The 12518-nt window shown below is 38.1% G+C and overlaps 1 non-coding gene across 1 annotated transcript; it reads left to right on the top strand.

Moving 5' to 3' along the window:
- The first annotated feature begins 11121 nt into the window (after positions 1 to 11121).
- Positions 11122 to 11196, top strand: TRNAS-GGA (transfer RNA serine (anticodon GGA)). Its single transcript has one exon. It is a non-coding gene; the product is annotated as a tRNA-Ser (tRNA).
- The last annotated feature ends 1322 nt before the right edge of the window (positions 11197 to 12518 follow it).

The following is a 12518-nucleotide window of genomic DNA, read 5'->3' as shown; positions in this document are numbered from 1 at the left end:
CCACCCATGTTTGAGGCACGGGGGCGGCAAAATGCTATTTGCCCCGGGTGCCAAAAATCCTAGCTACGGCCCTGTCAGAAGGTGCTCAAGCACCTCAGGATTGATTCAGAAATCAAAATTCTTCATGTAAAGCTTAAGACGAGCGCCCACGGGCCTCAAACACTTTCGAAATGTCCCGGATCTATCATAATGATGAACGAAACAAAAAGGCGAGATAAACAGTTAAAAGAAAAAAATTATGAAATTGCATTTTATTGCAGCTTCATATTATTTTAATTAATCATATTTCCATAGACATTAATGTCATACATCGAATTTTTAAAATAAATTGAAGCACTGAACTAAAAACTTATGACGAGTTGAGAGTGAAAAATGATCTTCCCCTTTCAAAAATAAATTAAAAATATAAATACCCCTTATACAAGGATAAAGTTTTATCTCTCTCCTTTATGGGATCATGTAGATTACCTGAAGACGCATTAAACAGTCATGGTGCTTAAATTTATTTAGTTATTAATATTTTAAGAGAATTCGATCCGGCAAAACACATGTTAAGTATAGGGAAAAGAGCGGTTTGTTTGGGCTTACTCGTCAGCCCATAGGGTTGCCACAACGGCTTCAATTTTCGTTCCTGATGTCACCTCCTGTTATTCATTCCTCCATGGGTGGCCCGCTTTTGGATTTGCTGCCAATCCCAAATGGAATTTTTCTGACGACATTGCTGATGCGGTAGCGATGCAACAAACTTTCATTGAAAAGAGCCAGTTGAAGAAAAAACTTGCCAATGGTTGTGCAGATATCGTACTCTGACAAGTACGAAATTATCTATAGACATAGGTCATGGAGGAAAGAATAACAGGTGACGCCACCAGCGCAACCATGGGGAATCTGGATTGCCAGATGAAGCCAGTGATCGCTCTATTAAAGGGACCAAGTAAGCCCAAACAAACCGTGGCTTCCCATGCTTTCCTATGAGAAACATCCCCGTTTTTAAAAATCATTTAAAAATTTACTATTCACTTTAGGAACTCGATTTTTTTTTCTCAAATTCTTTGGATATATTTATACAATTGAACGAGAGCTTTTATAATTTTAGTTGTTATTTGTTTTCGAATATTAACTTCAACAACATGGAACCTTTTGCAAAAATAACCAAAATTTACTCATATCTTGTGCCACAAAATTTCTTCTCGGCATTTTAATTTTAAAAATATTATGCCAAAACATGTAATACCTCAGTGCTGAGAGAAATAGAATGTTTAAAGACACTTAACAAGCGGTGTTTGAAAAAATCTGACTTGTTTTGCGAAAAACATTATATATGCAAAACATTAGCATATATAATGCCTTTCAGCTGTTTATATTAAAATATTGTAGAAATATTTCTCCATTCCAGGCAAAAACTCGAACACAGACACAATTTTATATTTCAAATTCAATTCGAAACTTTTTTGTGTTAAATTTTCGTACACATACCACTTTAAAAGCAAAGTAATTGGTACAAAATGAAGAGGGAAAAAAACAGCCCAGATTATTTTTACAAACACTATAGGCCAGAGAGATGACTTATCGCGGCTCGTAACAAAAAGTTTTTTATTTTTTAATATTTTTTTCTCAATACATCTACATAGCGGAAAGTTCGGATGGGCGGCATATATTTCCAGTGATACGTATTCAAGAATATGAGAGTGGAACGGAAGAAGGGTGGCGAAATTTGTACAGCCTACAGGCAGCAAAACCATAAATACACAGTGGCGGACGACGCTCGAGCACTTCCAGTACTTTGAGGCCATAGGCGGCGATTGACTTGGAAGTCTGGGGGGGGCAAGGTCATTATTGTTGGGGGGGGGCGCGATGATGATGATGTCAGCTCATATATACATTAGATCAGTCGACTCCACCTTTGCCCCCCCCCCCCGGATCTCCGCCCATGTTTGAGGCACGGGGGCGGCAAAATGCTGTTTGCCCCGGGTGCCAAAAATCCTAGCTACGGTCCTGTCAGAAGGTGCTCGAGCACCTCAGGATTGATTCAGAAATCAAAATTTCTCATGTAAAGCTTAAGACGAGCGCCCACGGGCCTCAAACACTTTCGAAATGTCCCGGATCTATGATAATGATGAACGAAACAAAAAGGCAAAATAAACAGTTAAAAGAAAAAAATTATGAAATTGCATTTTATTGCAGCTTCATATTATTTTAATTAATCATATTCCCATAGACATTAATGTGATGCATCAAATTTTTAAAATGAATTGAAGGCACTGAACTAAAAACTTATGACGAGTTGAGAGTGAAAAATGATCTTCCCCTTTCAAAAATAAATTAAAAATATAAAAACCCCTTATACAAGGATAAAGTTTTATCTTTCCCCTTTATTGGATCATGTAGATTACCTGAAGGCGCATTAAATGGTCATGGTGCTTAAATTTATTTAGTTATTAATATTTCAAAAGAATTCGATCCGGCAAAACACATGTTAAGTATAGGGAAAAGAGCGGTTTGTTTGGGCTTACTCGTCAGCCCATAGGGTTGCCACAACGGCTTCAATTTTCGTTCCTGATGTCACCTCCTGTTATTCTTTCCTCCATGGACATAGGTACATTACTGATGTAAATATGATCGGTTTTGACTGGTGTAGTTTCACCCGAAAGCTGTGCGGCTCTGACCTATATGATATCATAGTGTGAAAAATATTTTTTTTGGAAGTTTACTGCCATCTGGTTTTCAAGGATGACACTAAATGATCAGTTTGTTTTCTCTTTTATTAATATTAGATGTCAGCAGCTGTTGCATAATCGGTTTCATTTTTCTGATGACAGACATTTTCCTGTCTTCCGATAGATGGAACAAGACATGCCAATGTTTGGACGTTAAATTAGTATTCAAGAACTCAGTTCTTGGTGCAGGGCTACAAAATTTAGTGACCACGAATTTGAACACAAAAAATTCAAGAATGACAAACCAAATGATCTTGAACCCTATAGAGGCAAAGGGGATAGGCGGAACATATTTGTAGCTCTGGGGGCATTTATATATAGATCACCCATATGCATCTTTCGTGCTGGGGGGGGGGGGAGCAATGTCCTCTTGCCCCTCACCCCGATCTCTACCCATAGGGGGTCTCATTCACTTTTTCCGCGACGGAAAGATTTTCACAGGCCTTAAAGGCCCATCAACTACCCGCTTAGCCCTCTAGTTTTGTCCCGTCCACCTGTCAGGAAGTAACAACAGATGAGATGGGCAGTGAAGAATAAGAAAAATTTGCTCTCAAAAGCAAAGAAGAAGAAAAATTGGGAGAAATTTCCTACGAACACTGTTGGCAGGGGCGTAGCCAGAAATTTCGTTCGGGGGGGGACCACTTTCATTTCGGGGGGGGGGGAGGACCAAAGTGACAGAACAATGGATTTGGCCATCTTTTTCCCTTTTTTCGGTCATTTTCTCACATTTCGGGGGGGGGGGAGGCCCCCCTGGCTACGCCCTTCACTGTTGGCAATAACCGTACAATAATTTTCGCGCCGAACCCTTTTCAAACAACCAGCCCAACTTTGCGGGAAAAACGCCAATTTGGCAACTCTGTGCACGTGCAAAGACGAATCGGCAATTTCTTCAGATGAAATTACATAGAGACTAGAAATTACAATCAGACTTATCACCGAATGCTTGGTTAGTAGGTTTTTTTTTTTTTTGATCCAAGAATGCAAGAGAGAGAGAGAGAGAGAGAATTCAAAAGATTTTGTCATGACGGTTCGAGCATAAGCGCAAATAGTCGACATTTGTGCGTATTTGCGCTACTGCGCGACTATGTTCAGTGGCTTGCAGCAACGCAAATTTTATACTCCGTTTCCTAGTGAATCTATTTTCATTATGAAAATTATAGCGTGGCCGGGCATAGCAGCCTTAAGGCCATCGTGGGCCCCCGGGCCAAATGATTTTTCTGAGGTCCTAACGGACCAATTTTTGAAAATTTTCAACCGGTTCTCATTTTTGTGAGGTTCCCTCTTCTCTTGAGGCCCGCGGGTCTATGCGTTAAGACGGCACTGTGGCCAGGTGCATCTCAACTATTTCTGGGCAACAAAAAAGGCCCAGATTTTATATATTTTACGGGGGGGAATCGGCATCTATTATTTCAGAATGTACAGGAATGCTGAGAAATATCCATACAAAAAATTTCTAACACATAACCAAATGTAAATCGGCACAAAAATTGATGAAAATTCAATGCTGAAGGTCATTTTGAGCAAATGAGAGAAATAATTCCAGCACCAATGAAAATTCATAACTGATGAAAGAAATAATTCCAGATTTGATAAAAATTAGTAATTGCTGAAAGAAGTAATTCCAGAATAAATGGAAAATATCGGATTAATAAAAGAAATAAATCCAGAACCGACGAAAGAACTAATTCCACAATTGATAAAAACTCAGAATTAATGCTAGAAATAATTTAAGAATTGGTAAAAGACTCCAATAACTTTGTGTGAGGGTGGGGCCCTTCTCAAAGCACGGGGGCCCGGTGCAACCGCACCTGCCACAAGGCGAGGAAAAAAATTTTTAGACAGAAAAAAATCATCGGAATAAAATTTCTGAAAATTTCATTTTTAAAAAATCATAAAAAATCAAATTTTACTGTAAACAAATTTTAAAAAATACTATAGGCCTTCATTAGACCTCCTCGTTCACAAAAATGCCCATTTAATACAAAAATTTGAATGAAAAGTATTTGTAAAAAAAAAAAATTAAACAAAAAGCGTTGCGAAATGCAACGTCAGTCAAAAAGAAATGGGTTAAGACGACACTGTTTGTGTCCCCCCCCCCAACCCCGTACACCTCGTGATTGGAAGTGAAATATAAAAAAAAATTGGAATATATATATAATGGAATCGGTTTGTAATTCTTTTTAGTTTTTCTGATGGGGTGGGGGGGGGCAGAGGCGGATTCAACGGCGGGCGCAACGGGCACGTGCCCGGGGACCCGACCTCTAAAGGGCTCCGAAAAACACAAACTTCGTTTTCAGAGGGAGAGGTGGGGGGGGGGGGGTAGGAAACTATTGTTGCGAGCGGGGTTTCAAACCATCAACCCAAAGATCGTTTCTGCGTTCTGCCTATACCTTTGCGAACAAGTGAATCTAAACTAACATTGGATTACCAGGCGTCCTCCTTTTGGAGGACATGCTCTTTTCTTATTGATGTGATTTGAAGCATCCTCCTACGTTTCGCAAAATTCGTCCTTTTGGCCTCCTTCTCATGTTTCCGAAATTATTATTTTTTTTCCTAGAAATTTTTTTTTCAACTTTGACATGCATATGACAAATGCCCTTCATTGACATATAATGAGTGTTTTTGTCGGGTTTTTTTCCATTCACTAATATCCGTCAAATTTTCGAGAATTTTTTCTGTTTTTGCTTTTTCTAGCGGTTCTGTTTTCATTGTTGTGGCCGGTTTTAATTGCCAGAACAGTAGTGCCATATATTGTGAAAATTGGGGAAAGTGACGTTATTGAGTGAGTAGGTGGTGAAGGCATCTTTCTTCTCAGTTTTCGAATCTGGTAACCCTATACTAGCATTAAGAATGAACCGCATTTTAACTTGTGTATACGGATTTAAAAAAAGAATTACGGTGAGGAAAAATAAATTCAAGATCATCAACACAAACGAATATGGGAGGGAGATAAAAAAAAGAACTTCAGAAGCTTGAGAGGGAACTGAACAGGGCCGTCTTAAGAGTATCATGGGCCCCCGGGCCAAGTGGTTTTTCGGAGGCCCTACCTGGTGAATTCTAGAAAATTTCAACCGGATCTCATTTTTGTGAGGCCCCCGGGCCGTGCCCGAGTGGGCCCATGCGTTAAAACGGCACTGGAACTGAACCGTCAAACAACCTTCGTAATGCGAGTTTCATGTGCTGTTTCAAATGTTAAACATCTGCAGGTCGCCAGTAAAAAATTTTTGCGCCGATCAACAGTCGCCAACCAACATTCGGAGCTACTTCTTGTGCATGAGCATTTAGACAACACTAGCTGGAGCAGTGTTGATTCAGCTGCTCTAGCTGGTGTTGATTTAATGTGGGAAGATGCTTGATTTGTTGATATTGGCATTCTTTTGACTAGATTAGACGGTTTGGACTTCAAAAATATTACTCCTCCCACAAAAAAAATTGTTACAATGCTAATCGTTATCAATTTTTAAAAACAGATAAAAAACTAGTATGCGTGATTCATTAGGGGAAAAAAAAAAACAAATCCATGTTTCAGATTTCTAATGATTTTGAGTACTTTATGCTATCCTCTAGTGTCGAAAAGGTCGGTTTCTTTAGTAGCGTGGATTGCAATAGATGACAGCACGAGTTCCATACTGAAGTATTGAAATTCAATTATTACGCTTAAAGTGTCACCATATGACCCGTATTTTGTGAAAAACATTTTTTTTTTTCAATAATTTCTTTGACAGTATTTTTTCTATTTGTATTTTCCTAACAATAATTTTCATCCCTACTTTTGAGAAAAAATACGTCTCGTTTTTTTCCCTGTATTTTCAATGAATCGTACATGAATTTTTATTCTTTCTAGCAATTAAGTATTTAGGTTAATTACATTATCATGATAATTTCAAATGATAATTATGAGATTTATAAAGGCAAATGATGCCCCCCACCTCCCGATGATTATATAACACACATTATATACTATCACGAAAAACTATTCGTCTCGCGAAGAGGACTTCGCCACCCAATGTGAATAAATGCGCTACTGGCCGAAGGGACCCCCAGAGCCCCAAATCAAGTAGAGCACCCCAAATTAACGAAAGCTTTCGTTAATTCTGAATTTTCATTAATTCTGGAATTATTTCTTTCACTGATTCTGAATTTTCATTAAAAATCTAAAATTATTTCTTTCACTGATTCGGAATTTTCATTAAATCTAAAATTATATCTTTCGTTAGTTCTGGAATTATTTCTTTCACTGATTCTGAATTTTGATTAAATCTAAAATTATTTCTTTAGTTCTGAATTTTCTAGGTGTTCTGTGGATGTATGTATATTTTTTCAATAATTTTTTTTACTTTTGATTCATTAACTCTAGATTTTCATTTGTTTCCAGATTATTTCTTCCATCATGTCCCAATTTTCATTAGTTAGGAAATTATTTCTTTCCTTAGTTTAAAATTTTCTTCCGTTCCCAATTTCCATCCATTCAAAATTTCCATTAATTTTTGTGTTAATTTACATTTAAATTATTTATATATGTGTATATATTTCGGTTTGCGGATATTTTCCGGCATTCCTGTACATTTTACAACAACGTATGAGTTGTCGGATGTCCATACCCTTCCCGCGAAAACTGTTAAGGCCCCATTACCATAGCCAATTAACCATAACTGCTACATTATACATAAAAGAACGTTGTGATTGGGAAAAAAGCTTTCAACCGGAAAACTTGATGAGTACTGGTAAAAGTTGAGAGACTACTAAAATAAGTCATGCTAAGCGGGAACGTTATATGCGGGATCCACTGTGTAGGGTTTATAGATTCTGAGAAACTTAAAAAAGAGGACGTATGAGCATAGGCGGGTATTGAGTTGAAAGTGGGGGGGGGGGCAAGGTCATTATTGCTGGGGCGCACGATGATGATATCAATTCATCTATACACATACATTAGATCAGCCGACTCCACGTTTGATTCTGGAGGGGCAATGCCCCCCCCCCCCCCCGCGTATCACCGCCCATTCGTATGAGTAGGGTTACTAGATCCGAAGACTGAGAAAGGAGGACGTTTGCGCACGCACCTTTAATGACATCAATTATCGTAATTTTCCTCAATAGATGGCGCCACTATTCCGATCAATGAAGCCGGCCACAACAATAATTTTCCTCAACTCTAAAACAGCACGGCTAAAAAACACTAAAAACAGAAAAAATTCTGGGGATTCCGACGGCTATTGGTGAATGCATGTGGGGAAGAAAAAAAAAACACAAAACACTCATATCAGTGAAGAAATATGTTTCAAAGTAAGAAAAAAAATTTCCCCAGAAAAAAAATAAAACTTATTCCGGAAACTTGGAAAGGACAAGAAAGAATTTTCCGAAACGCAGGAGGACGCTTGAAATGACATTAAAAAAAGGACATATCCTCCTAACTAAAGGAGAACGGGTGGTAAGCCTAACCCTACGTATGTGTGCTCAGCCACGACCTCCTATATAACTAGGTTATCTAGGTGGTCGTGGCTCAGCCACAAGGTTTCTAGAATATATAGGGGGCTCAGCCCACTGAGCTATAAGTAAACTTTACTTATAGCTCAGTGGCTCAGCCTTGGTACTTACATTTATTTACAAAAGATGGAACGCCTGTGCATACAAAGAACAACTCTACTGTTTTTTTTTAACGAAAACAAAACCACTTTAATGCATTCAACGTGTTTTATGGGCCCCCCGGGCCGAGCCAGGATGGGCCCATGCCTTAAGACAGCACTGTTTATGGGTTGCTTTTTTAATGGTGTTTTATTGAACGGTGTAGGTTTTAACTAAAGGGGTCTCGGAAGACGGAATATTCCTTTGCCCAGAGGCCCATGATGCTGTCGAAACAGATACGCCGCCTTTAGGTGTGTGCAGTGCCGTCTTAACGCATGGGCCTAGTCGGGCACGGCCCGAGGGCCTCACAAAAATTATAACTGGTTGAAATTCTCCAGAGTTTACCAGGTAGGGCCTCAGAAAAACCACAAGGGGCGCCGCTACAGGTGGAAAGGGCGGAAGAAAAATATTTGCGGAAAACGAAAAAAAAATATTTATTATTATTATTGTTATTTTTAATTCAAACTGAGAATGTATAAGGTTGGGACAGCACTACAAAAGTTCTATGAAATATATTTTATAAAACTTGAAAAATGGAACCAATACGCTTATCGGTTACATTCGAGAGAATATAAGAAATAGGCTTATTGTGGTTGTTTTTTTCTCAAGCTTTATGGAAGAACTATAATAAAGCTTTTACAGTGTAATCCCGGACTAAGAACAATTCGCGCACAGAGAAAGCGGTAATTTTTGCTAACTTTCATCTATTTGGGAACACATTCCGAGATTTCACGGCCGTTTAACTGATACGGCTTATACGCCAGAGGGGCGCCGAAACGATGCGTCGCGCCGGTGAAAATTTTACCTCGAGCTGCCCCTGCTCGTCATTAAGACTTTCCTGAAATTCCACATTTTCTGATGAATAATTACAGCTGTACGGGGCTCGGAACTGACAAACTTCAATTTATAGAGAGTGTATTTTGAAGCTACAGTCGACGCCGCTCATTAAAATCACGAATAATGTTATCATCCGGGAATTGTTATCACTTTTGCAAACAGCGGAACAAAAACCAATACCCTAACATGGGAGAAAAAAACTCGTTTATTGTTATCGGGACTTCGATTTTTATGTCATTGTTTTTTTTTTTGCGCATGCTGGAAGGTATTCTCTCCCCACTCCCTTGTTTGACAAACATTTCCGTAATTGATTCGTAGTGTTCGCTGTGATCCATGTACGTTTGCAGCTGCTTTTGCAATGGCCCTCCTATAGTGAAGGCAAACGTATAAAGGGGAAAAAAACCCTTTCCTTCAGTTCTTGATCAGTTTCTTTCAGTTGACTAGATTCAAATTTATTTTCTTTTTTTCTCAGACACTTTCTCAAGATATTTATGAAATGTACCTACACGTTTGACGACTCTTCCTTAATTCAATCCTAGCCTGAGGGTTGGGTTTTTGCCGTCCGGGACAGTAGCAAAAGGGGAAAAAACCAGGCAAAAACTGGTAAAAATGGCAAAAAATTGAAAAAAAAATACAAATACATGTTACGTATTATGGATGTTATGAAATTATCAATCGTTAGAAATAAGATTTTCATTAATACATTTTACACAATTTTTTCATATTTGTATAAATATTATTGATGTTTTTCTTTAAGCGCATGGTTTTTGATTCATTTTAGTGTTAAAATTTTCCCTTAACTCAAAGTTTTTTTCCCGTAAGTTTTTGGGAATGAGAGAAATTTAAATAATAGCATTTAGTAAGTGTAATTTTTGGCATTTAGCATTTAACAAAGGAATTTAGCATTTAGCATTTAACAAAGGAATTTAGCATTTAGCATTTAACAAAGGAATTTAGCATTTAGCATTTAACAAAGGAATTTAGCATTTAGCATTTAACAAAGGATAACATTTAGCGATAGAATTTAGCATTTAGCGATAGAATTTAGCATTTAGCGATAGAATTTAGCATTTAGCGATAGAACTCAGCATTTAGTAATAGAATTTAGCAGATTCATTTGTTCGCTCACAAAATGTGAATAAGTTTTTCACGAAAAAACAACAGATAGGCAGTCAAAAAAACACTGCATTTTTTGACAGAAAATTAGCTTGTTTACACTTTTTATTTATATAATGATTTTATTTATACGAGTACCATGTATGTGTCTGTTTCCATAATACGGTTGTATAGCTTCCTTCTAAAAATTTCTCATTCCATAATTACATATTATTAAATTAGAGTAACTTATCTTTTCGAACTTCTTCATCTCCAGTAGTGTGAAATGTTTTACTAATACCATACCATAATACCACAGTTATTTTGATAAATTTTTCTTTTTCCCCACTCTGAAATCGGAATTTCCTATAAGTCGAACTAACGATAACTCGAAGTTTTTGTCGGCTGCTGCACATTCGACTTATCGAGATTTGACTGCATCAGCCAATGTTAAAATAGCAAGCTACCATAATGTTTGTTCTTAATTTGAAAACTAATTTTATTCCGAACAAAAGAAAGTCTGGTCCGGCCGTCCATGTACGGTCCCTTTCAGTGTACACGAGCTCCAAGGAAAGATTGAGAGATTCGGTGCCTCTGTAGTCTAGTGGTCTAGGGCGTGGGTTCGATTCCCCGCAGGGGCAGTTGAATTTTCTCTCTTTCCAAAATATATCTTCGCAACATCCAGTTGTTAAAACCTTCGTATGATAGCGGAGAGTGACGTCATCCTTGTGTAAGTCGCCATCTGGTGGCAGCGTCAGCAGTTGTGAGCTTGGCCTAAGTCTGGTCCGGCCGTCCATGTACGGTCCCTTTCAGTGTACACGAGCTCCAAGGAAAGATTGAGAGATTCGGTGCCTCTGTAGTCTAGTGGTCTAGGGCGTTCACCCGGAAAGTGAAAGGACGTGGGTTCGATTCCCCGCTAGGGGCAGTTGAATTTTCTCTCTTTCCAAAATATATCTTCGCAACATCCAGTTGTTAAAACCTTCGAAAAGAAAAAATTCAACAAAAATCTTAACAAGACGTTGAAAATTGCAATATGAATGTGAGATTAGTCGATGACAATGATCAATATTAGGAATTTTCTACACTCTAATTTTACTATGACACAACTTAAAAACTAGTCCTTTCTAGATCTCTTAAATTAGTAGTATTCAAAAGGTGGTCCGAAGAATGTGTTTTAGAATAAAGGCAGAAATTATAATGAAAATGCAAGCAAAATATAAGCAGCTACAGCGTAGAGTCTGGGTTTTTGGTTCCCTCTGTGTTTGACCAAGGGGATATTTGGGTAAATGCTATAGCGAAAACACTGCTCTATGTTCATTTATATGTACTCCTATGTTATCATTCATGTTGTTGGGTTTCACCAAGAAACGACGTGTTTTATTGATAACTTTTATGGGCAGCCTGATTGGCAGAAATGGTTATTTATATTTATCTTCAACATTTTCCTTTAATTGAGAGGAAAACAGCTGATTCCAGAGGCATAAAAACCTATTTTAAGTATTTCACCTTTGTAAAGTAAAGTTAAGGTTGCTTGAACTTGTGTGTGTGTGTTTCATAATTAAAAGTTCAAATTTTGCATTCTTCAAATTTTTGCCACTGGCAAAAATATGGCAAAAACTGTTATCATCCCTTAAAGACTTTGCGCCACCCTTAAATGCACCGACGGGGAAAGAATCATTGTGAATCATTCACTTCCTTCGAACACCAGAAACCCGCTAGAGGGCACCGCCATCCCATTCCGTACTAAAAATATAGAAATATATTACGAGGTGTGTGTATGAAGGATCCAAGCAATTTGCGATGATGTAGATTCCTGTCACATTTGAAGCACTTGAGAGCGGGTTTTTACTGTTTTTCGTACACACAGTTGCCGACTCCTTCTTCTTCTTCTCCTTGTTGTCTCTAGAATAACCGAAGAAAGAGTCAACACGGGTCACAAAAGTCATCTCGAAATGAGGTTTCAGAAGTGATTTAGTGACGCGCAAAGCGTGGCACATATGAGCAAGGCTAGGCTTCTTTCGCGGTACATTCGGATCCGACCCCCGTAAAGTAACTTGATATGGTGTTTTATGCTAGATGACAGTCAAAGATATATCTATTTGAAACGAAAAAGAAAGGCTATAAGTGTTTTTTTTCTTCTTCTTCTCTCTTTTTGTTGCTGTTGATGTCGTTGTTGCCGCCACAGCCCAAAGAAATTTACTGCGGGATATCTCCGAAGGAATCAGCTTATATGAGAGGAGAATAAAT

This window comes from Pholcus phalangioides, unplaced genomic scaffold (genome assembly GCF_987345545.1).
Source record: "Pholcus phalangioides strain wild (caught in Gottingen) unplaced genomic scaffold, Ppha-v1.0 ptg000022l_1, whole genome shotgun sequence".
NCBI lineage: Eukaryota > Metazoa > Arthropoda > Arachnida > Araneae > Pholcidae > Pholcus > Pholcus phalangioides.
This window is presented reverse-complemented; position numbering and strand designations above follow the sequence as displayed.